The sequence below is a fragment of the Ursus americanus genome, chromosome 12, assembly GCF_024610735.1.
Source record: "Ursus americanus isolate L20-20 chromosome 12, mUrsAme1.1.p, whole genome shotgun sequence".
Taxonomy (NCBI): domain Eukaryota; kingdom Metazoa; phylum Chordata; class Mammalia; order Carnivora; family Ursidae; genus Ursus; species Ursus americanus.
In genome coordinates this window covers 37979270-38004884 of record NC_142138.1, presented here as the reverse complement: position 1 = coordinate 38004884, position 25615 = coordinate 37979270, and the positions used below count along the sequence as shown (strand labels likewise).

Sequence of the window (25615 nt, the reverse complement as noted above, 5' to 3'; positions counted from 1 at the left end):
AACTGAGTGGCGGGCTGTGTACTGAATCAAGTCACCTCCTCTCCTTGGAACATCAATTTTTATCAGTGCCCTACATACCCAATTCTCTCCTTTTTGTCTGGTTCATGGCTTTCTTTCCTGCAATGCTTGCTTTCTTTTATTCAGCATTCCTTTCAAAATCTAGCTGAAAACTTATTTCTTCCAAGGAATCTCTGATAAATGCCACTGGCCTTGATTGTTCCTCTATTTTATATAGTCCATTTATTCTTTATGCTGGGTATGGCTTATTCTAGTGTAGGCTATAAAATTAGAATAATTATAATATTAAGAATAAGATAATAAGAGTCATTTGAAGGCCACTGTTAAAGCTTCCCAGACTTCTCCCTGGAGATTCTGATTTGGTGGACCTAGCATGAAGTGGGGGATGGGTACAGGTATTTGTGTCTTCAACAACGGCCACGGCTAATTCCTAATATCAGGCAACTTTGGGAAACATTAGCCTCATCTCTATAAGGTTGGATTTGGGGTCAGACTGATTAGGATTTTTAGGCAGAGCTCTAATTCTTATAGCTCTGTGTAACATTAGGCAAGTTACCGTGTCCAACAACCATGTTTTTTTAATCCAAAATATGGGGATGATAATCATGATTATAGTCCTATTCTGGGGGAATCTAATGATTCATGTAGAAATTAGCACAGTGCCTGGAACATTCTGGGTGTTCAGTAAATGTTGACGATTATGGTTATTTTTGCTTGTAATTTGCTTGGTTGTGTAAGTATGATTCGAGGTTGGATGATGGTTTCTTTGGTTCTTTTGTAACACTGTGGTGATTTAGGGTAGGGTGTCCCAGAAGATTTTATTCTAGCCAGAGACCATTGTCAAGAGCCTGCTAACCTCTGCTAATTTTTTATTGCCCCAACAAGGTATCATCCTTTGTTCTCTTTAATTTTACCTGTCAGCTCCATTAAATTATAGAAAGTTCTTTGAGGCCATCAACCTTGTCATCTACTTTTGTCACACAGTGGATCTAGTATCCTGCATGATGGGCTATCAGCAGAGAACACTGTCTAATAGTATGCACATTTGTTTCGTGGAACTATAGAACCATCATCTCTTTCTTAGGTTACAATAGCTCCTAGCGTGTCTTGGGGTCTTCTACCCCCACTACCTTCCAATCAGTCCCCACACAGCACCAAAGTGATCTTTTCACAATATGATCACAGAATGTCATTCCCTTTTGAAATTTCCCGGTGTTTCGCACTCTATTTAGACTAAAATCCAAACTCCTTACCACAGCTTTGAAAGCACTACCTGACCTGGGCTGGGTTGTCTGACCTCATTTCCTGTCATTCACAACATAGGTCATTACATTCTTATAAATTTGCTGTCACCCCTCCTGGTCTGTCTTTTCCCTAGATCTTCATGTCATTCAGCCCTGATGTCACTTTCTCAGAGACCTTCTTTCACCTCCTTATCCAATATTTCTTCCTCTCATTAGTTTCTATCCCATTATCCTGCTTTATTTTCTTCAGATTACTTACCACTGTCTGATATTGTACTTACTAGTAACTGGTATTATTTGTTTATTCTAAACTCTCCGAGATCAGCTATCTTGTCTATCTTATATTCTTAGCACTGGAAATAGAACCTGGTACTTTTCATGTTCTTGGTAAATATTTGTCAAATTGATTGATGAAATTTACAGATAGACTAAAGAATGACTATAGAGTTCAGTAGATTTCAACTTTTTAAAACAGAGAACTCTTATCAAAACATAATATGTGGCTTTAAATTGTTAATTTGTGTGTTTGCTTAGTTCTTTTTGCTCATCTCCTGACAAGCAATAGGATTCTGTACACATAACAAGTTCTTAGCAGATACTTAGCAATTTAACGAATCTTTTTCAACAAGAGCTACCACCAGGGGGAAATCCATCCTCTGACCAGGAGCTGTAGATGGTGAGGAAATCTGGCTGGAGGAGAAACAGACCCGAGCTCAGGGGACAAGGGCAGGCAGGAGGCACGGAGTGTTCTGGCAGCACAGCTCCTCCAGGGCTTTCCCACAGCTCTGAAGAGAGGCAATAGGAAGAAGCAGGAGAGGCAGGGCCATCATTTGGAGCATACAGAGGAGAAGTAGCGAGACAGGGCTCTTTAATGCCAGCCTGGGCTGCAGTGAATAGCTGCCTGGCCTGGAGCAGCCCTGGGCCAGCGCCTGCAGCGCTTGTCTTGAAGACAAGATGGCAGTGGGGGTGGCGGTAGCAATGGTGGTACCCAAAGAACAACATCTCAGAGAGGTACCGACATGTAAAGCTGCCTCCCACTGGGACTAAGCCATGAGGGATCTGGAAGGAGGCAACGAGTGCTGCGACAGCAAGGGGCAGTGAAGAGGGCGCTTGACTCCTCACCCTCTCCCAGGTGACAGGAAGGGATTCGGGGACTTGGGATTCCAGCAGTTGAGCATGTGTGATCTCGGACAGAACTAGTGGTTTTGTTGTTATTTGGGTTGTAGTCATTTATCTTTCAGTATCAGCTTCAGGGATCAAACATATCCACAGATGACAGAAATGTTGGAATTATTAAGCAAGGACTTTACCACAGTTCTTATAAATGTGTTTAGGGATTTACAAGAAAAAGACTGAAATGAGTATAGGAAAAGTCTCACTAGAGAACTGGAAACAATAAAAGAAACCCAACTAGAATGTCTAGAACTTAAAAATAAAATACCTGGGGACGCCTGGGTAGCACAGCGGTTAAGCGTCTGCCTTCGGCTCAGGGCGTGATCCTGGCGTTGTGGGATCGAGTCCCACATCAGGCTCCTGTGCTGTGAGCCTGCTTCTTCCTCTCCCACTCCCCCTGCTTGTGTTCCCTCTCTCGCTGGCTGTCTCTATCTCTGTCAAATAAATAAATAAAATCTTTAAAAAAAAATAAAAATAAATAAAATACCTGAAATGAAAAAAAAAAAAAATCACTAGATGGGCTTAACAGTAAATTGCATTCTACAGAAGGAAAAAAATAGTGGACTCAAAGACAGGGTAACGTCAGCTATGCAAACTGACGCACACATAGAGGAAAAAGGCTAGAAAAAATGAGCATTCTCATTGACTTGTAGGGTAGTGTGAGGTGGCCTGACATCTGTGAACTGGAGTCCCAGAAGAAGAGGGTGAGTGGGATAAAATATATATATATATTTCAAGAAAAATAGCTGAGAAAATCCATATTTGATGAAAAATATTAACCTATGAGTTTTATAAGCTCAACGAACTACAAGCAGGATAAAAATAAAGAAAACCACATTTAGGCGTATCATAGTCAAATATCTGAAAACCAAGGACCGAAGAGAAACATCTTAATAACAGCCAGAGGGAAAAAACTCATTCTGCACAAGACCTTCGGGGAGCAATCATCTGACTTCTCCACAAGCCAGAAGACAACGCAGTAACATCTTTAAAGTGCTGAAAGAAATAAAACCTGTTAACCTGGAGTTAGAAACCTAGTGAAAAGAGCCTTTGACAATGAAGTTGGAATAAGAGAGAAAGCAAGAGCAAGGAAGAAAGAAGAAAAGGGAAAGAGGGAGGGAGAGAGGAAGAAAGAGAGAAAAATGAAAAAGGAAAACATTGTGAAATAAAAACCGAGAGAATTTGTCAATAGTAGACATGTACTTTAAGACATGTTAAAGTCTTCAGGGTGAAGGAAGTGATACCAGATGGAAACTCCGATCAACATGAAAAATGAGGAGTACTGGCAATGGTAGATCTGTGGATCAATAGAAATTTGTTTTTCCTTGCTTATTATTGAATGAGTGTCACTCTTAATGATAGAGCTAAGTTCTCAGTGGACATTGCAGTTTTCTGGGAATCAGGAAATCTGGGGCCTGGTCCATTTCTATGACCTTAAATAAGTGCCTTTAATCTCTTACCTTGGTTGGATCATGGGCCAAGTAGAATTCTAATAATTGATATTTTTCTCTTTTTGTTAAGTATTCAGTAAATGTTTCCTTTTATCACTGCCAAACACCTCACAAGGGCGATGTACCCATTGCGTCTCAAATTTGGTGTGTGTCATATGAACCACCGGGGAAGTATGTGAAGTCCTTTTCAGCCCCTACCTGCTGCGTTAGGTGAAACAATCCTTCAGGAAAGTCACCTTTGCTGTCCCAGTGGCTATTCCTTGGAATTTCTTCAAAATTCACACTAGAAAAAAAGGAGGGCAGGATGCTTCAAGAGGAGGGTGAATACTGGCCAGGGCGTGAGGAAGATAAAACCCCTTTAAGTCTGTATTTTAAAATCTCATTAAGCTTCACTTTTTATGAACTATAATTTGAAGAGATAGATTTCTTTTTAGAAAGCAAGTTGTGAGGCACTTGGAGGTTAATTCACCCAGGGGGATGTTGAAAATTATATTTGAATTGTCAGTAATTCCAGAAAGCAAAATGCAAATACTGAAGCATGAGTCTGTAATTGAAATCCCTAGGCAAAGAAAGACCTTCGTTTCCTCCCAAGGTCATCTGGTATGGGAGTAAGGGGGTTTGAAGAAAATGTGTCATTGATGATTTAATATTTGACATGAGAGATTACACTTTTGTAATTTTAGTTTTTTTACATAGAAAACGGAAACTGCCTTAAAACTGCTGGTGACATATTTGGGTTAAAATTGCTGTGAACAACATTCCATACACTTCCTAATCCCCTCAATGTTTGCAATGACTATGTATCCCCGTTAAAATATATGTTTGCGTTGTACTTTAAATTTATATTTCCTTTGGACATTCTCATGTGTTGTAAGAATAGAAAGCTTGTCGAAGGCTTCTCTCCATGATGGGAATAGAAACCTTGCTAATATCTGAATCACGCTGAGCATAAAAAAAGAAAACTGGGGCCATCTTCACACTCAGTACCCTTTCCTGGCCTAGAATGACAGAGTATTGATATAAAAAGGATGCTTTTTTTTTTTTTAATATTCAAAATGTTCCTAAGTACCATAGTCCTTCATCTTTGGAAATATTGTGGCTTTCAGGGTCGCTGGCTGTGTGTCATGTTCCCGTGGAGAGCACAATCCATCGACTGTGGATATCCTTTGTATTCTTGGTGTTGTTCATGCCTGTTTTACCTCATGAGCTCCATGACATCTTTCATTTTAAAAAGGCTCTCATGTTTGTGATGACTGTGTGTCAAGTTACTGGGTCTGTGGCTGGCCTTGCAGCTGTTCACCGGCTTGAGCTCGAGTGAAAGTGGACACACTTATCAGGGTCCTGATGCAGGTTAAACAAAATTTAAAAACCGGTGGTATCCAAAAAACGTCTGGTATAAGGATTATTTTGTTTTGTTTTGTTTTGAATTGATGAAGCAGAAATACATGCTGTGAATAATGACTGTGAAGAGCCTTGGTTTTTCTGTGAGGAATGTCCTCAGTGTTAGCACCCGCAGGAAGGTAGCACGTGTCATATTCATTTTATAATATTAATATTTGTAGAGAATGATGGCAGGGAGACAAACTGGATTTTCTTCCTTCCTGGTTATTATTGGTTGATGGTACTCGTGTGAGGGCTTATGGTATTAGGTGAAACCATGTGAAATTGCTGTTTATGTGGGCAATTTTATATGGCTCTAGGAAACAAGAAATATTTTAATTAGTTTTTTCTACATCATTGTGAGTCTGCCACAAATATTTTAAATTAATACATATATTTAAAAATTGAAACTTGAAAGGCAAGATTTGTTTGTTCTCACTCTTGCTGTGTTTTTACTCTTTGTCATTGCCTGCTTGCTCTCAAGGAAATGAAAATTCTATATACAGAAAATCTGACATTTGTCATTCTGTAGCCCCTTGAGAGATAAACAAGTAAAAATAAGAATATTACTTACTCAGTCGTGGGTTAAAGTCGTCTTTAGATCCTTCTAACAATAATTTAAACTTGCAGCAGTTCCTTTATGAATTTTTATGAATTCTTTTTTCTAGAAATAAGACAGCTTCATCATAGGAATATATTACAAGTATTGAAATGTCTTTCCCCTCCCCCTGCTTCCATATTTCTCCATTTGCAGTTTCATCTGTACAAAAAGGAGATCTGGTTAGCTTCTGCTGAGACTTTTCAGTAGAAAATGCTTCAAAAAAGAAAAGAAAAGAAAGGAGCAGCTATTTTGAAGACTGACTTTCTAAAATTACATTTAGGTAAGTTAAATTTTAGATGTCATCCCTTAGAGCTAAAAGTAAACACATTTGATTTAATCATGTTAATCAAAATGTATTTGCATTCAAGTGTTCTTATATATCGGTACTTCTGGAGAGATTTAAATTATATTGACAGAAAACATCCATTTCCTCACATTTTCAAATACCAAGCAGGTTTTAGAACCTGGTCTACAGCATGGTTGTTTTGGGGAAAAAAATGTAATTCAGCCAAGGTTGATCTTGTTTTTCCTTTATTCTTTAAGCCAGAAGCAATTACTTTTCATTTCAGGATTAAGCGGCTGTAACATTGCCATTCGTCGCTGAGGCTCCTGGTTTCAGCATGTCTCCTTGGTTCCCAGCCAGTCCTGGGTGTTCAGGTAGCAGCTGGAGCTGGGAGTGCCTCTCCAGCCTGCATTCCTTGGCTATGAATTTTGCAGCCCTGTTTATCTGATGAAGACCTCCCCACAGCAAGTTGCTCATGACACTGTCACACAGACCTTAATGAATGATATGGAAAGATACTGAATATTTTTCCTCCAGGAATGCCAAGCGATCCTGCATGCCAACCAGTCCCCTCACTTTGGCTGATCATGGATAAAAAGCCTGGTGCTGAGATCTGATGAGACCTGTCCCACATAAACCAAATTCTAACAGGATGCCTGCAAGTCCTCTCTATGAGGCTGTCACCCAAGCCTGTTTGGAGAATTTTCAACAGTTACATTTGCACAGACATTGGTTCTCACTTCTCTGCACAGTTTATACTTTCAATCTATATATGTTTTCACCCACTTCAGCACACAAAGACCTGTCTTCCTTCTCTCGGAACCATGACTTAACTTGAGATAGCTTGGGGTGGCCTCAAAGCAGGGCTTTCTCACTACTTCATGTGTCTTCATTTTGCCTTCCCAAACCAGACTGTAAATTCCTTGAGAGAGGAGACCCGAAAACTGATAATACCTTATACAGACAGATAGACAACAGCAGCAACAACAACAGCAGCGACATTTGTACAAAAAGGCTGTTGTTGCTCTTAGTAATTGAGAAAATTTGCCTTAACATGTTCAAAAGACTCTCGATCATTTGCTCTAACATATGTCTCTTCTTTCCCCTGCCTGCCCTCTGCTGGAGCTGCTAATGAGCAATAAGAGGGCCAAAGCAGGACACGGTGTGGGAAACATGGGGAAAACAGGGGCTTGTCTCATTGAAAAGCAAGCTGAATAACCGTGATTTGTGAGTTCACAACCTAGATCTTTGAAGTTCCTCGTTATTCGTCTTTGGGTAACTAGCAGTCTCATTACAAGACCCCTTGTGGGTTCAGCTGTACTTGGGGATGTGATTCTGCCTACTGGCGTGGGACGGACCAAATGACCTTGTGTGTCTAACACTCTTCTGTGCTTCTCTCATCTCTCTCCCTCTTGCAACCTTCCAATAGATGGCACACCCCTGAGCCAGGTAGTGCCCCATCCTAAACATGAATGCCCTCCTGCTTACCAATCCCGCAAAACCTTGACCACCTTCCTATATAACAGGCATTTTCAAGGATCTGGCAAGACTGCCAGTTTGGTAATACAAGGCAGAAGGTAAGTGTGAAACTCCAGACTGGTTTCCTGTTTCGAAGGGGAGCAGGCTGTGACAGCTGCTGAGGCAGCCCTTTTGCCCTTGGAGAGGAGAAGCCAGAGTGTCTGATCACTAGATGACCTGTGCCTCTTGCTGGCTCAGGGATGCTGTGAGCAGTCCCACGCCCCCACCTGTTCTTGGTCATGATGGCTGCATGTTATGAAAATAGGGAGGAAAAGCATGTTTTTTGCTTTTGTTTTATTATTAAAAGAGGCACTCTCTGGAGAGGCAGAATCCATTAGCTGAATCCATTTCAATACTATGGTTAATTAATTTAGGCAGTTTTAATGCACTTTTATTATGTAGCCTTTAAGAGCAATTCTGGTAAATGTCCATCCCATAAATACTAGCACTACTTTATATGTATGATATCCTTTTTGGAAGGGTGAGTCTGAATTATTATACAGATGTTAATTTGCACACAACACTGACCAGACAATGCAAAAATGCTTCCTCATAGTTCGAACATTGTTCGATACATTTTGAAGTGGGAAAAACTGTTGGATATGACACTCTGTGTTTTAAGTCAGTAAGTTACTCTGGTTGCCTCCCAAAACATAACTTTGAAAAGCAGTTTTGTCATACTATAAGCTGAATAATTGATTTCCGCATTTCATTCTGTAAATTAAACAGTAGACTTTGAGTTATTAGAAGAAATGGCACAGTTAGCCAATAAACCTTTCTTATAAAATGACAACATTTTAATTTATTGTATGCATTAGCGTTTATTCATGGCTAAGATTTCATCAATCAATTTCCCATTTAAAAAAGATGTCTCTGAAAACAACAGTGGAGAAATGCTTAGTTCCAAAAGCAATGTTGTGGGAGGCAGCAGCAGGTCTAGCATTTGGGCACGCATTTAACTCAATTATTATAGTCGATAATCATGCGGCTCCAAGTATAAACCCATGTTTTTTAAGTATCTACCTTATGAACTGACATTCTTGGAATATTGGTTTAAAAATGAAAATATTTAAATTTCATTATTTGAGAGGTGTGCTGCATTTGTTCAAAATTATAACAATGTCTGATATTATTTTACAATATTTATTTTGCTACTTTGATGGGCTTCTACGGTGCTTTGGATTTTTAATTTTGTTTACAGTAATACATTTCAATAGTTGACTTCAGATTAAATGAATATTAGTATATTTCGATGTTTTTATTAATTAGTTGCTTTTTGAAAATATTTTAAACTGAAAATTTCTCCAAAATAAAAGCTTTAAGAATCACTACCACCAGATAAATATTAATTTTAAATCATTCATTCATTTCATTCATTCAACGAAATAGTATTTAACGCATAACAGGACTGACTTATCCATGCACAGAATAGGCATAGCACCTGGAGCCCACAATACTTTTAGGGGCCTGTGCAAATGCTTTAATTTTTTTTAATTTTATTTTTTTAAAGATTTATTTATTTATTTGAGAGGGAGAGAGCATGAGCAGGGGGAGGGGCATAGGGAGAAGCAAGGCTCGATCCCAGGACCCCAGAATCATGATCTGATCCCAAGGCAAACGCTTAACGGACTAAGCCACCCAGGCGCCTCTGTTTTAATTTCTTTTAAAGTCAGAAGGGAAAAAAAAAAGAAATTTTAAGTAAAAACAAATGTTTAAATGTATGATACTAATTAATATATTCATCTTTTTACCAACATGGTCATAAAATACACTTATTATTTTTTATGGAGGAACAGGTCCATGCAGGCTAAAGTTCCCAGAACCCCCGAAAGTCCTATGCCAACCAACCTATGCCAAATTTCACCTATACTAGATTCTGGAGATAAGAAGATGTGTAAGACACAATTTCTATGCCCAAAGTATTCAGTCTAATGGAGAAAATGGACATAAAACAGATAGTTCACAATGTAGTTTCCATGAAGTTGTTTGAAATAGTAATAGTTATAGCTTGAGGAACACACGTTTTACTACAAAGGGTCATTTAACAGGTAGCCTTGGTCTTAACCTTCTTTCAGTTAAACTTCTACAAAAACAGGATTTACATATACTGGTGCATAGCATGACTATACGTTTGTTCATTTTAAATACCACTGATATTGCCATCCAGATCTGCACGTGAAAAAGTTCATATTTTATAAGGAACTTCATTAACAGGGCCACAAAGGAAATGCCAGGGCCTCCGTGTTGATGGCTCAATAAGGAAAATTAGAAATGTCTCCCTAGCTTAGCAAAGCTTACTTACTTATGTCTTTTGGAATTTTATTGAGGCTTCAGAAATGGAACAGAATCTTGGCTGTACTTTCTCTTTTCATAAAATTTCTCGTTTATATGAGATTCATCATTTATTTTTCAGTTACTGTTTCTAACACCGTAATTGGGGTAGTCAGAATGTTCTAAACCTAAATCTTCCTTGTTAATGTTTGGGCCCACTTCCACATTTTTTATTGTCAATTGGAGAACGATTCTTGATCTCGTTTTATTTTTAGAGCAATTGTACCTGCATTATCTTATTATACACAAAAGCTTTTTGAATAAGTAGGGCATCATAGGACACTGGAAAGAGCACAGGCTCAGGCAAACCTGGATGTGGATCAGAATTCTGTCATTCAGGCTGTGTAACCTTGGTCGATTCATTTAAGCTCATTGCATCTCAGCTTCCACATCTCTAAAATGAGGATCATTACGCATGTGTTACAGTTTTCGTAGGAACTAGAATAATGCGTATTAAGCATTAGGCCAGTACTTGGGACATAGTAGATGCTTAATAAGTAGTTGCTATTGTTATTTGCCATATTTTACAGATTAGGAAACTGAAACACAGACATATTATATGACCTTGGCCAGGTTCGGGGGGCTGGGTCTCCCAGTTATTACGGGAAAATTGCAGCCTTACCTTTGATCAAGTCTCACTGAGAATGAGGTTGTAGGACACAAAAAAAGTGCAGAAGCGAAAGGTATAGAAAAATCAGTAATACTGAAGCAACCAGAAAATCATTATCTATTTGTTGAGCACCTTGTAAGTATAAGGTATTCTGTGCATAAGTTGGGACACTTTGGGTTGAAAATGGCAAAATCCCAACTTGCCCACACAAAAAGGAGAATTTATGGGCTGGTGTAACCCAAACACAGGATGTAGGGAACTGGTCCTGGAGATGACTGGATTCAGTGGCAGGAACACTTTTAGGGCTTATACTCTCTATTTCTGCCTTGTGTTTCTGTTCTCTTTGCAGATAGCTTTTTCCAGGCCATGCGGAGCATAGCTCTTGGTAACTTTGGTCTCTCATCTCATCCTAGCAGCCCTTCTACCAGCAAAGAAAGATTTCTTCCCCTTTGGCTCCAGCCACAAGAATGACTTGCACTGCATCAATGAAGGTTGCGTACTCTTTCCCAAACCAAACACCAAGCCAGAGACGGGGTAATATTGCAATGTATTAGCTCATAGAGTACAAACTTAAATTTCTTAACATGCATGCCTTTTAATGGAGAAGGTCATAAACACTTGGGTACCGTCTTGGAAAAAGCAGAACTCTCTAAAGAGGGTGACTGGAGGCTGACACAGACCGACATCCTGTTGTATGAAACTGGGGGAATGCACTATTCTAACAGCTTGCTTAATGCTTTTGCTTCCTGTGGAGTGGCTGGGGGTGGGAACCCAAAGCTGACTTATAAATTGTGTTCTGTAGTGGAGGAACTTCTCTTAAAATCTCTGCTGGGGTTATTTAAGACACTGAGCTTGTTGGGGTTTCTGGGTGACTCCATCATTTAAGCGTCTGACTCTTGATTTTGATTCAGGTCATGATCTCAGGGTCCTGGGATTGAGACCCGCGTTGGGCTCCACACTCAGTGGGGAGTCTGCTTGAAGATTCTCTCCCTCTGCCCCTCCCCTGCCTCTCTCCCTCAAATAAATAAATATTTAAATCTTAAATATATATATATATATATATATAGAGAGAGAGAGAGAGAGAGAGAGAGAGAGAGAGAGAGAGAGAGAGAGGGAGAGAGAAAACTGTTTGCTCTTGGCTCCAGTACTTCAGTGTCCTCTCCCCGTTACATTCATGGGAGGCATGGTATTCTATTAGAGATCTGGAGAGCTCTTGACGGGGTGTGGATCCAGTGTTTTGACTTTTTATGCCAATATCAGCATTTCCCCACTTGTTTCACATTTCTCCTGTCAGTTGGGCCCTTGATTCAAGGTTACTTTGATTACTTTCATGTCTTTTTAGTCATGAATCTTTCTTAACTATTTTTACCTCAAAATGTTGTCTCTTACCTGATGTAGTTTTCGGAATATATAGGTGAGGTTTGGTGGGGTCTGGAGCCCACAGGCAAGAAAGAATTCTTGAGCCGTCTTCGGTGCAAAATGGTGGTTTTAGTAAAGCATGGGGACCAGACTTGTGGGCAGAAGGAGCTGCTGCTGCCCCCTGCCCTGCGGCTCCCTGCTCCCCCCAGCTGCTCCCGGATTATGAGAGCAACTGCTTATATACTTAGGTGTTGGCAACACTAAAGATGAAGAACGTTCAAAAGGATTTTCATGTGCTCAAGGGATGCAGGAGGCCTTGCTATTGTCAAACTAAGGTAGTTTTTCCCTCTAGCAAGGCATTAACGTTGAGACCGTTAGGAGCTTCCTGGAGGAACACTCTGCCTGCCTCAAGTATTTGTCAATGGGCTGCAGATTCCATGGACATTTAACTTTATCTACATTTCCTTCTGCGTTTGTTTCCCACATCATTACCCACTACTCTTTTCCAGCACTAAATTCTTTCCTCTTTTACCTCCCTAAGAAACTAACTCCATCCAAAACTCCAACCTTTATTTACATCTTTGATTACCCCTCTCCACTGCATCTTTCTCCACACATCTACCTGCAGGACTATCCCCTTGAGATATCATCAAAAGAGAGAATATATGTGGAAATACTCTATGACTTTACAGCGGAATAAAAATGTGGAATAACGTTGTTATCCTTTCTTCTTCACAATCATCTCAAAAAATTATCAGTGTAATGCATTTTTTGAGGTTACTTTCTCAGTATTCAACTTGTTACTTACTGTCTTAAAATCTGATGTCTCCTAACGTATTTTGGGGGTGTCCATATCTTTGTCGACCCTTCTACCAGCACGTGGCACATTTGACTTTCCCCTCCTCTTTTGGTGTCTGCAACTCACTGCCTTAGTTCACCTTCTCTCTCTCTGACTATTCTTCTCTCTCCTTTAATGCCCATCTGTTTCCTTCTACCTCTGAATGTGAGTGGTCTCTATCCTTCTGTCCTTGCTCCTTCTTGCCCCACCCCTCTCTCTTATTCTCATAAATACTTCTTAAAACAAATCCCAGATCTCTCCCTTCCCTTCAACCTGGTGAATGCCCGCTAATAATGATATCTCATTAGCCCCCAAACATAAGGCATATAAAATAAACTCACCCCTCCTAAATATCTTGCACCCTATCTCAGCCAACAGTGTTACTTTTCTACCCAGTCACCGAGGCTTGAAACCTTGGTTCCCTCTTTGATTCCTTGCTCTCTTATCCCTGAATCCAATTTAAGCTATATTTTTAAGAACACATTGTTCTGTTCACTACCTTCTGTTCACTCTGTCTCTCCCTTCTCTTTTTTCAGACAGTGATGGTTCAGGCTGCTGGAATAGTGATGTGATTTTGGAATACAGGTGAGGCTTGGTGGGATGGAGTCCGGAGCCATAGACCAAGAAAGAATTCTTGAGGCGTCTATGGTGCAGAATAGTGGTTTATTAAAGCATGGGGACAGCACCGTGGGCAGAAAGAGCTGCTGCTTGGGGTGGTGAGGGGTGGCTGATTATATACTATGGGGTTGGGGAACGTAAGGAAAAATGGAGGTTGAGAAAGTACTTTCTTTTTTTTTTTTTTAAGATTTTTTATTTATTCGACAGAGTTAGAGACAGCCAGCGAGAGAGGGAACACAAGCAGGGGGAGTGGGAGAGGAAGAAGCAGGCTCATAGGGGAGGAGCCTGATGTGGGGCTCGATCCCAGAACGCTGGGATCACGCCCTGAGCCGAAGGCAGACGCTGTGCCACCCAGGCGCCCCTGAGAAAGTACTTTCATATGTTGAAGAAGACTCACAGGATACCGGAGTCCTTGCCATTGTCAAGGTTGTTTTCCCCTCTAGCAAAGCATTAGCATTAAGATGGTTGGGGCCTTCCTGGAAGAATGTCACACACCTACCACCCAAAAATGGGGGAGGGGGGGTTGCAGGGTGTCAGCTTCTTTGTCATCAGTCAGCCTTCTGCTCCCTCATCAATAGCATACAATCTATTATTTTGCTTTCAGTAAGGTTGTCCAGAAGTATTTTGTGACCATACTTTTTTTCTCTTCCTCATTCTTGATTCGTTTCCTTGTCTGAACTGAATAACCATTTGAATTTTATTAATAAAGATCACTAAATTTTCTTCTACACAAATACCTTTCTCAAAACCTAAGCATACACTAACATGTTTAGGATGGCCTATATAACATGTCTAGTTAAGTAACAGTCAGGTATAAGCTGACTGTTGTCTATCAGCATTGACATGAAAAAAATACATTTCACGGCTATGTGTTTTATTAATATAATTTGCATCTTCAAGTTAGTAACTTCATATTAGGATAATATTTCAACCATATTTGATTTAGAAAGCTGAAGTTTTGAGGATCTAATGATGGGCTTACGAATGTGCATTAAACATATTACGTAAGTTTTGATACATTTCCAGCAATCATCAGCATATATTTCCAGTTTAGGTGTCAATTCAAAGAAACATCACCTCAATCCCTAGGACTCCTATCGTCTTACTTTATTTCTGCAAATCCTATTAATAAAGAATGACTAAGGACTGCTTTATTTTCCCCAGTTTCAATTTTAAAGATGTATGTTGTAACAGTAGCATACTGTGCAGCTGTAAAAAATAAATAAATAAATAAACTAGAGAAGTTCTTTATATGTTTAAATGAAAAGATCTCTCTTATAAACTGAATGTTTGTGTCCCCCCACCCGAATTCATATGTTGAAGGCTGAACCTCCAATGTTATGGTATCTGGGGAGGAGTTAGAGTTAGATTAGGTCATGAAGGAGGGATCACGTCATGGTGGGATCACCATCTAATAAGAGACACTGGAAGACTTGCTGTCTCTTTCTGCCTAGTGAGGACACAGTGAGAAGGTGGCCACCTGCAAGCCAGGAAGAGAGCTCTCACCAGAACCGAACCATGGCTGGCACCCTGACCTCAGATTTCCAGTCTCCAGAAATGTGAGAAAATAAATTTCTGTTGTTTAAGCCACCTAATCTATGGGGTTTTGTTATGGTAGCCCAAGCTGATTAATACAATCTCCAAGATTGATTTTTAGGTAGGGAAAAAAGGGAGGGTGCCAAAACAGTGTACTGTTGGGGTGAAAAAAAGGAAAAGAATCTATCCTTGTGCTGGCTTGTATATACATTCTAAAACGCCCGGGACTTTATGAGAAACTAATACTGTTGGTTACTTGTTTTGGGGGTATAGGAACTCAGCAAATAGAGGGCAGGGGTGGAAAGGAGACATTGCTGTATATCTTTCTATATTTCTTGATGCTTGAACTATGTGAATGTGCCACCACTTCAAGAAATTAAATAAGTAAAATTTATTTTAAAAATAATAAATCCATTTGGAAAAACAAGATTATATTGAAATAAGGAAAATATTGATTATAGTGAAAGAAAATTGCTGATTAGCAGAATAATTATGGCCGAAGTTGACATTTGAAGATGAAGGACTATGAGCAGTTATATTAAATTGCTTTCTGGGTCAGTTACTTCATGAGTGCTGTGATTATGTAGACAGCTCCGATTGCCTACTGCCCTTTCCTGGGATCTGCATTGGTTACTGACAGCAGAGCTTGAAGTGCCCGTGTAACATGCATTTGATTGAAAGATGATGGCCCCAGGTTCTCAAGTACTCTCTCAGTAATGTCCAGATGGTCTCTCTGAGAATAAAGCCTTCTTCACCTTCCCTCAGTTGGTGGCCCTATATTCAAGGACAACAGCTGCTGAGAAAAGGACCAAGCCACTCATTTGAAAGAGGTCAATGTCTTTTCTGTGGACAAAGATGTGACTTCTCTCACAACTTACCTTAGCCAATTAAACAGCCAACTGCTTTAGGAACATTATATCATACTACCCCAGAGTGTTGTCCTTAAATGTAGTTCTGATCATTTCCTTGCTTTTAACTTCCATCAAAGATTTCTTCTCCATTGGTCACCTGGCCTATCTTTTTATCCCCATCGACTCTTTTTTTTTTGTTTTGTTTTTAAGTAAGTTCTACACCCAGTCTGGAACTTGAACTCATGACCCTGATATCAAGAGTCACATGCTATATCGACTGAATCAGCCAGGCATCCCCTCCGTCCATCGACTCATTTTGAGCTATTTTGCCATGACCCCAAAGTGCCTTTGTTTCTGTCCCCGCACCTTCATGAATGTCATTTCCATTGCCTGGGCTACCCTTCTATTTGTTCCTTTTGATGAAGCTCCCCCAAGTGGAGGTGAGTGTCTTTCCTGACATCTCTAAATTTTTGAACAGCATTGATATTCTCAATGCACTTTTTACTTCTTGTGAGATTCAAGAAGTTCAGGGGCCACATAGCATGTTCATTTTACATCCCCAATGCTGGCATCCAGTAGGCACTTGATGGTTGAATGAATGAATAAATATACACTCTGGCTGAAATGTTAAAGACAAAAATATCATAGTAGCCTATAATAAAATCCTAACCAATGCTTAGGGAAAATGCTTCACAGGAGAATTCTAACTCTGCATTCCAATTGTGTTATTCAAGTCCTGATTGACTTAGAAGAACTGAATTCTGTCAGGACAATTCTCCATGAGCTTTCAATTTTGTAGATATTTTTGTGTATTTTGAAAACTCTGCTGGGCATCCCTGTACTAAGGCATCTCTGAGAATCTCTTCTGTTTAAGAGCATTTTATTTCTAACATTTTAAAGTACAGATCACAGGTCTCAATCCAGTGGATTTTCATCCTTATCTTCAGAAAACCACATTTTTTATGCTTTGTGGTAAAGTAAGTTGTATGTCTATAGAAATCACTCTGTGTAAGTGAGCCTTTGGCTAGAAGCTCAGATCCACATTTGCTTGCCAGAGAGCAAGAGTGATAGCAGGGTGATTTCTGTCACTGTAGAAGATACTTTTTTCACGCGTCTTTCTCAAAAATGTTCTTTTAAAATATTGTGAAATTTGCAGAAAACAAACCATTAATATTTTCTAACTGAAAGAATTCACTTGCCACTTTTTGGAGGGTTTCAGCTGGGCCAATAAGGACTTGTGAGACACATATTAGAATGAGGCCCATTATCTTTTATTAATTCAGTTTACCCTGAACAAAGTAGATAAAATAAATGCTTGAACTCCAGCTATTCAGACACGCTTTTATAAACATGGCCTCATAATAATTTGTTTTCAAAGTTCATTGACTTTAACTGTCTTACTGATACTGTCTGTGAAAATGTGTCCATTTGTGTATCTAATGTATTAGTGTTTCTTTTCTTTTTTTTTTAATTTTTTATCATTAGTTTCAGATGTAGTGTTCAATAATACATCAGTTGCATATAATACACAATGCTTATCATATCACATGCCCGCCTTGGTGCCCATCACCCAATTACCCCACCCACCTCCCTTCTAGCAACCCTCAGTTTGTTTCCTATAGTTAAGAGTATCTCTTGGGGCGCCTGGGTGGCACAGCGGTTAAGCGTCTGCCTTAGGCTCAGGGCGTGATCCCAGCGTTATGGGATCGAGCCCCACATCAGGCTCCTCTGCTATGAGCCTGCTTCTTCCTCTCCCACTCCCCCTGATTGTGTTCCCTCTCTCGCTGACTGTCTCTATCTCTGTGAAATAAATAAATAAAATCTTAAAAAAAAAAAAGAGTATCTCATGGTTTTTCTCCCTCTCTGATGACTTCCCATTCAGTTTTCCCTCCCTTCCCCTATGATCCTCTGTGCTGTTTCTTATATTCCACATATGACCGAAACCATATGACCATTGTTTTTCTCTGATTGACTTATTTCACTTAGCATAATACCCTCCAGTTCCACCCACCTCAATGTAAGTATTCATCCTTTCTGATGGCTGAAAGATATTCCATTGAATGTATATATCACATCTTCTTTATCCATTCATCTGTAGATGGACGTCTTGGCTCTTTCCCTAGTTTGGCTATTGTGGACATTGCTGCTATAAACATTGGGCTGCAGGTGCCACTTTGGATCAATACATTTGTATCTTTGGGGTAAATACCTAATAGTGCAATTTCTGGGCCATAGGGTACCTCTTCTTGAGGAACCTCCATACTGTTTTCCAGAGTAGCTGTACCAGCTTGCATACCCACCAACAGTGTAAAAGGGTTCCCCTTTCTCCGCTTCCTCACCGACATTTGTTGTTTCCTGTCTTGTTAATTTTAGCCATTCTGACTGGTGTGAGGTGGTATCTCATTGTGGTTGTGATTTGTATTTACCTGATGCCAAGAGTTGTGGAACATTTTTTCATTTGTCTGTTGGCAATTGGTACATCTTCTTTAGAGAAATGTCTGTTCATGTCTTCTGCCCATTTCTTGACTGGATTATTTGTTTTTTGGGTGTTGAGTTTGATAAGTTCTTTATAGATCTTGGCTACTACCCCTTTATCTGATAGGTCATTTGCAAATCTCTTCTCCCATTCTGTAGGTTGCCTTTTAGTTTTGTCCACTGTTTCCTTTGCTGTGCAGAAGCTTTTTATCTTGATGAAGTCCCAATGGTTCATTTTTACTTTTGTTTCCCTTGCCTTTGGAGGTGTGTCTAGCAAGAAGTTGCTGTGGCCGAAGTTGAAGAGTTTGCTGCCTGTGTTCTCCTCTAGGATTTTGATGGATTCCTGTCTCACATTTAGGTCTTTCATCTATTTTGAGTTTGTCTTTGTGTATGGTATAAGAGAATGGTACAATGGTCCAGTTTCATTCTTGTACATGTGACTGTCCAATTTTCCCAGCACTATTTACTGAAGAGACTGTCCTTTTTCCACTGGATACTCTTTCTTTTTTTGTTGAAGATTAGTTCACCATAGAGTTGAGGGTCTATTTCTGTGTTCTCTATTCTGTTCCATTGATCTATGTGTCTGTTTTTGTGCCAGTACCTTACTGTCTTATGATTACAGCTTTGTAATAGAGCTTGAAGTCTGGTATTGTGATGCCACCAGCTTTGGTTTTCTTTTTCAACATTCCTCTGGCTTTTCGGAGTCTTTTCTGGTTCCATACAAATTCTAGGATTATTTATTCCAGCTCTGTGAAAAATGTCAATGGCATTTTGATGGGGATTGCATTGAATGTGTAGGTTGCTCTGGGTAGCATAGACATTTTAACAATATTTCTTCTTCCAATCCATGAGCATGGAATGTTTTTACATTTCATTGTGTCTTCCTCAATTTCTTTCATAAATGTTCTGTAGTTTTTAGAGTACAGATCCTTTGCCTCTTTGGTTAGGTTTATTCCTAGGTATCTTATAGTTTTTGGTGCAATTGTAAATGGAATCGATGCCTTAATTTCTCTTTCTTCTGTCTCTTTGTTAGTGTATAGAAGTGCAATTGATTTCTGTGTATTAATTTTACATCCTGCCACATTGCTATATTCCTGTATGAGTTCTAGCAATTTTGGGGTGGAATCTTTTGGGTTTTCCACATAAAATATCATGTCATCTGTGAAGAGTGAAAGTTTGACTTCTTTGCCATTTGAATGCCTTTTATTTCTTTTTATTATTATTATTTTTTTAAAGATTTTATTTATTTATTCGACAGAGATAGAGACAGCCAGTGAGAGAGGGAACACAAGCAGGGGGAGTGGGAGAGGAAGAAGCAGGCTCATAGCAGAGGAGCCTGATGTGGGGCTCGATCCCATAACACTGGGATCACGCCCTGAGCCGAAGGCAGACGCTTAACCGCTGTGCCACCCAGGCGCCCCTATTTCTTTTTATTATTTGATTGCTAAGGCTAGGACCTCTAGTACTAGAAGTTGAACAACAGTGGTGAGAGTGAACATCCCTGTCCTGTTCCTGACTTTGGGGGGAAAGCTGAGAGGTTTTCCCCATTGAGAATGTTAATTGTTGTGGGCTTTTTATATATGGTTTTTATGATATTGAAGTATGTTATCTCTGTTCCTACACTGTGGAGAGTTTTAATCAAGAGAGGATGCAGGGGCGCCTGAGTGGCTCAGTCGTTAAGCGTCTGCCTTCAGCTCAGGGCTTGATCCCAGAGTTCTGGGGTCGAGCCCCGCATCGGGCTCTATGCTCCACTGGGAAGCCTGCTTCTTCCTCTCCCACTCCCCCTGTTTCTGTTCTGAACCTCTCTCACTGGTTGTCTCTCTCTCTGTCAAATAAATAAATAAATAAACTCTTAAAAAAAAAGAGAGAGAGGATGCAGGACACTGGGGTAGCTCAGTCAGTTAAGCATCTGCTTTTGCATGATGGGGGGGAAGGGGGGGTAAAGTTGAGCACAGTGAAAGGAAGCCAGAAATGAAGAATATTTCTATAAAATGTAAATGTAAAAATGAAAGTTAAAAAAAGACTTAAAAACAAGGAGTTGATGAAATAAGAAACTCGTTGAAAAGGAAAAAAGAAAAGGGAAATTTTAAATGAAAAGATAAATGAATCACGAAAAAAACCCTCAAATTCTATATACTATTTTCCCCTAGCACTGGAGTTTTGCAGTTCTGTGTGCTCTGTAAACTTGGTGTTGGCCTGTTGTTCCAGCTGGTCTTTTGGGGGAAGGGCCTGCTGTGCTGATTCTCAGCTGTCTCAGGTAGTCAGAGTTACACTGCCCCTTACCAGGGTGCCAGGCTCAGTGTAAGCTGCTTTGGGTTGTTCTGTGTGGCTTTCGTTCCCTGAAGCCATTCCCCACCACTTTAGAGGATGAAAATAAACATGGCAGCGCCCCAATCTCCAGACCTGGAGCTGAAAGTTTCCGGCCCCCTGTCTTTCCCTCTTAGGGAAAAGCAGTCTCCACTTCTGTGTGCGCAAACACTGCAGACTCCTGTGGTCCGAATCCACACTGATCCTGCCAGGGGAAGGAGGAGGGTCGCCCCATTTCTGCCCTTTGCAGTGCCCCTGCACAGAGAGCGGTCACCAGATCCTGCTGCGGTTCCTGGTTTATGGCAAACTGAGCTGAGAGCCCACTCCCAGGCTCGCTGACGGTAGCCAGTTTCCCCACTCCAATGCTTGGGAACTCTGCTGGCTCAGGCACCCCCGTTTTTCCTCTGACCCCGGGGATCCCGAGACCACACTGTTCCAACGAGGATTCTGCCCTGCTTCGCCTCCTGAGCACCTTTCAGGCAGGGACATCTCTCACTGGAGCAGACTTCTGCAAGTTCTGATTTTGCGCTCCAGGGCTATAGCGCTTTCTGGTAGCCAGCTTAAAGAGGCTCCCTCCCCCCATTTATCTTCCGATATATACCCTCAGATTCACTTCTCTTAGCCTCTACCTTGCAAAAAGTGGTCATTTTTCTATTTGTAGAATTCCAGCAGTTCTTTTCTTACATCTCAGGTTGAATTCATGGGTGTTCCGAATGACCTGTTAGATATCTAGCTAAATTCAAGGGACCAGATGAAACGAGATCCCCTACTCTTCCACCATCTTGCCTCCCTCTAGCATTTATTTTCTATAACATCTTGAGATCTAATGTACAGCATGATGACTGTAGTTAATAAAACTGTCTTGTGTACTAGAAATTTGCTAAGAGAATAGATCCTTGCCACACGCACAGAAAAGAAAGTGTATTTGGAGCTGGATATGTTGTTAATCAGTTTGACTGTAATAATTATTTCACTATGTATATGTGTATCAAACATCCTGTTGTACTCTTTAAATATATACACTCATTCTTTAAAAAAAAACATGCAAGATTTGCAATAGATTGAATGCAGAAGATATGAGAATCCAGCTGTCCTCCATTTGTAAAAATGTAAAATAATGCCACTCAGTACATACTTTTGTTTTGGAGATTATGGTTATTTTTTTTTTCATAAAAAATATATTATTTGTCTTCACCTAAAAAAATCCAAAACATTTTCTGTAGTAATGAGCACCATCAAAGCTAGAGTTCGATATCCATTTGAGCACAATCCTTATTCTTTTCTCAGTATAAATAGCACATCTGTTCTTAGTGGCATGTGGCTGAAGGCAAAACTTAAATCCAAGAGAATTTGCCGGGCCTTAGTTCTGATGCCATTTCTTGCAAGGTTTGAAAATAAAAATGACAGGAATCTTGGAATATTTCTCCCACTCCAGAATTTTAGTTATTTTGCAGTTACCAAATCTGCAAAATCTCCAGATTTCCCTTCTTCCAGGAAAGAGTGTCTAAATTAAATAATTAATTAAGCCCTTTAAAAAACCAGTAGTTCCCTGTGGGTTGCTTTTATAATTGCCTCTACACTCACCAACTAAAGGTCTACCTACGTTAACTGTCTGATTTGTTCTCAATATAACATTTTACCTACGTAACTCATGCAATTGTTGATTCTATAGCTTGTGTCTCTCTCTGTTTGTTATAATCATCTTCAAAATTGTAAGGTCCCAGAAGATAAGACTGACTATCCTTCATTTATTTTCTGTGGGGCCGAGGCAGCACTATATGATATTAAACAGGTAATAATTATTTTTAGTGTGATGACGATGAAGACGGAATCTAAAGTAGGCTGATAAAATGTGAATTTAACATGAAAACAGAAACTTATTGAAGCTCTAGTGCTATTTATAGCACACCGTAGTCTATCAGCTGCTGAAAACAGTGATGAAAATGTTCAAAATAGCCAACTCCCAATAATTCAAGGGTACATGGGTCCCTTAAGTTGCCCTACTGCCAAGTTTCCGTTTTTGTGACTCCAGCCAGCGTTGAGAAGGCACACAGGAGGTCACATAAATGAGTTTTCTGAATATTGATGTTTCTGATAATAAGGTTACTTAGAAAGTAGTAACGATTGCTAAATCATTATTTTGAGGAATTTTTGTAGAATTTAGATCTTGATGGTCAACTTGTGTTAATAAATCAACATTCATTGAGTGCATGGTTGGTAGAAACATGGAGGGATTCCTTGTGTCAGAAGCTCTGTATGGCAAGTCTGACTGTGGAAGATCTTGTAACCACAGGAGAAAATCAAACTGTGCATCCTGATGAACTAGCAGAGCTTGGAGGAGCAAGCCTTAAAGACAAAGCTGTTTCCTAGAACTGAAGAATTTAACCTTTGTACTAGTCCTCCCTTTTGTCAGCAAGAAAACTGTCAAGGTTGATTTCAAATGAATCATCCTTGGTATTTTTTCACCCTAAAACTGCTTATTTGTCACTTCATAGAAATTGCTACTTGTCCTCAATGGTATGCAGTACGAGCTCAGACATTGCACACAGTTCATTATACCACAGAAGTTGAAAAAAAACCCCACATTATTTACATATATATTAACGATATTAAATAAATAAATAAAATTTCCTTGAGCTGGCTATGTATCAATAAACTCAGCAGTTTTAGAGTTAAGGTCTGAAACCACAGCCATTTTGTCACTTAGCCGTCAGTGTTCTTCCAAGAGAGATTAGGAAATGTTTGGCTTGGAGACAGCCTTTAAAAAATACTGAGAAATGCTTTTTGCCAGATCTATTAATATCGCTTCTACTTAGAACACATTTCTTCACATTTTTTAAATGTTTGTAAAGCATGCTTACAATAGCATTCCTTTCACCTTTCAAGCCACCCCAGACCCCTTAAGCACATGTGTCTTCAAGACACACTTTGAGCGTTTCCACTCCTGGAGCGCATCTATCTATGATCAAATACGATCACATGCTCTAACGGGAATCGAAATCAGTGTTATGACTCCCACAATTAGAGCAAGTGCTCGGCTTAATGACCGGGAGCTGAGGAGCAGATAATGAACGGCACCCTGCACAGCCTTTAGTGCTGAGTCCTCACATTGCCCGTCCAGCTCCACAGCCTACAATGCAGAAATCCAAAAGGCTCTGCAAAGCAGGACTTTATAGTAACAGATTTGGTGGCCTAGACTGATGAGAAGTTTAGAGTCCTTATTCTAATAGTCCCATCTCACTACATGGGAATATTAATATGTTAGACTATGGGGTGCTGGCCCAGGCCTACTGGGGGTGTTCTGTAAATACATATACTCACCACATTACCTTTCTAAAACTACCCCCAAAACCAAAAAATCTAAGTTTTGAAGCATATCTGGCACTAAAGATCTGTATAAGGAATTTTTTATGCTAAAGACTTTAACACAGAATCATTGTGGACAGTAGCTATTAAGTCTTCCATCACCTATGTATATGGGTGGTTAGTTGTTCTCATAACACCTTATACAAAATAACACTTACCATAACATACTAATAGTTTGTTTTCAATCTCGTATCTTCTGGACTAAACCGACAACTCTTCCAGAGAGAAACTGCCTTCAAAAAATAGTTTATTGGTTATTTGCTCATTATAACACAAGTACATGCTCCTGGAAGAAAATTTGGAAAGTACATAAAAATGTGAGAAAATAAACATGACATATAATCCCACGTATTAAAGACAACCACAGTTCCTATGCAAAAAAAAAAAAAAGTTCTTTTTTTTTCCTATGCACATTTTTAAAATAAAACTGGGATTATACTAAAGCATTATTTTCTTTTTTCCTCCAGTTTCATTGGTAATATTGACATAAAACACTGCATAGGTTTAAGTTGTATGGCGTAATGACACACGTACAGATCGTGAAGTGATTACCGCAATATGTTTAGTTAACGTCCACGATGGATGGAAGCATTATTTTCAAAAGCTTTATTTCTAGTGGCTACAGAGTATCCCACAGGTATGGAGGACCATGATTTATTTAACTACTGCCTTATTCTGGAGCTTTCTACTTGTTCCCAATTATTTCAATGAACAGAGTTTCCTAAGCAGATTGTTACCCACAATGCCTGGCACTTAGTCACTCAATAAAAAATATTGAATTGATTAAAGTTATTTTCATCTACTAAGATCCTAGCACAAATAGGTTTATTGGGTTTAATTAGACACTTAGGAGGACGCTGAAAGAATGAACTCCAGAGCGAATACATCTTGATTATGAAGGGGGCAGTTTAAGGTGGGCTGAGAGAGGCAATGGGGAGAGAGTTGCTAACGGTGTGTGGGGTGGGGAGAGGGAGCTTTGAAGACCTTTTAAGATGAATTTTGACTATGTCAGTTTGACCTACTGAGGGAAGTGTTGGACCATCTACAATGGTTTCGTTCTCCCAAGCTTCTGAAGAAGTAACCGTTTTGTCATGTGATTCTGTTTTCTCTTTCAATTGCTTGCAGTCCTTCCTTTGAGAGCAGACGTGTGCTCTTTGAATTTAATTGAATGTTGCTTTAGAATAATGTGACAAGGAAATATCATACTCTTAGATTCCAGTATGTATTAAGATAGGTATAGTAATTTCTGAAAATTCCAAAATCAGATCTGTGTGAACTCCAGGAAATGTGACTAGGCCAGCCCAACAGGACTCTCCCTCAAGCAGAGACAAGCAGAATGCAAGCTTCACCCTAACGGGATTAAGACAGGGCCCAGCAAACTGAAGTAGCAATAATTGATTGTCTGGTGTTTTGATGATATTCACTTGGGCTCCTCCAGAATGCCTGTTCCCAGACCATGGAGAGCGAACACTGCCTGTTTTGATTTAGGGCCAAACCTACTCTACGTTCAGACTATGTGAAATTGTCATAATACTCAAATAAGGAATTAATGGTGCAAATACGAGTCATGGTAATATTAGAGCTCGACATATTTGTTTAATTTAATTAAGCATTTAATTTCCTTCTGGTGTTTTTTATAAAAGAAAAATGAGAGAG

At 39.7% G+C, this 25615-nt stretch overlaps 1 long non-coding RNA gene across 5 annotated transcripts in view; it reads left to right on the top strand.

Moving 5' to 3' along the window:
* The window catches only part of LOC148109171 (uncharacterized), a 100989-nt gene that overhangs the window by 66358 nt on the left and 9016 nt on the right, over positions 1–25615 (top strand). For 3 of the 5 annotated variants that reach the window (XR_015726286.1, XR_015726288.1, XR_015726287.1), the window contains exons 2-4: positions 6021–6147; positions 13343–13391; positions 14879–14983. This is a non-coding gene — a long non-coding RNA (uncharacterized LOC148109171). Of the gene's footprint in view, positions 1–6020; positions 6148–10958; positions 11144–13342; positions 13392–14878; positions 14984–25615 lie in introns of all 5 variants that reach the window. The other 2 variants (XR_015726290.1, XR_015726289.1) reach the window with 2 other exon arrangements.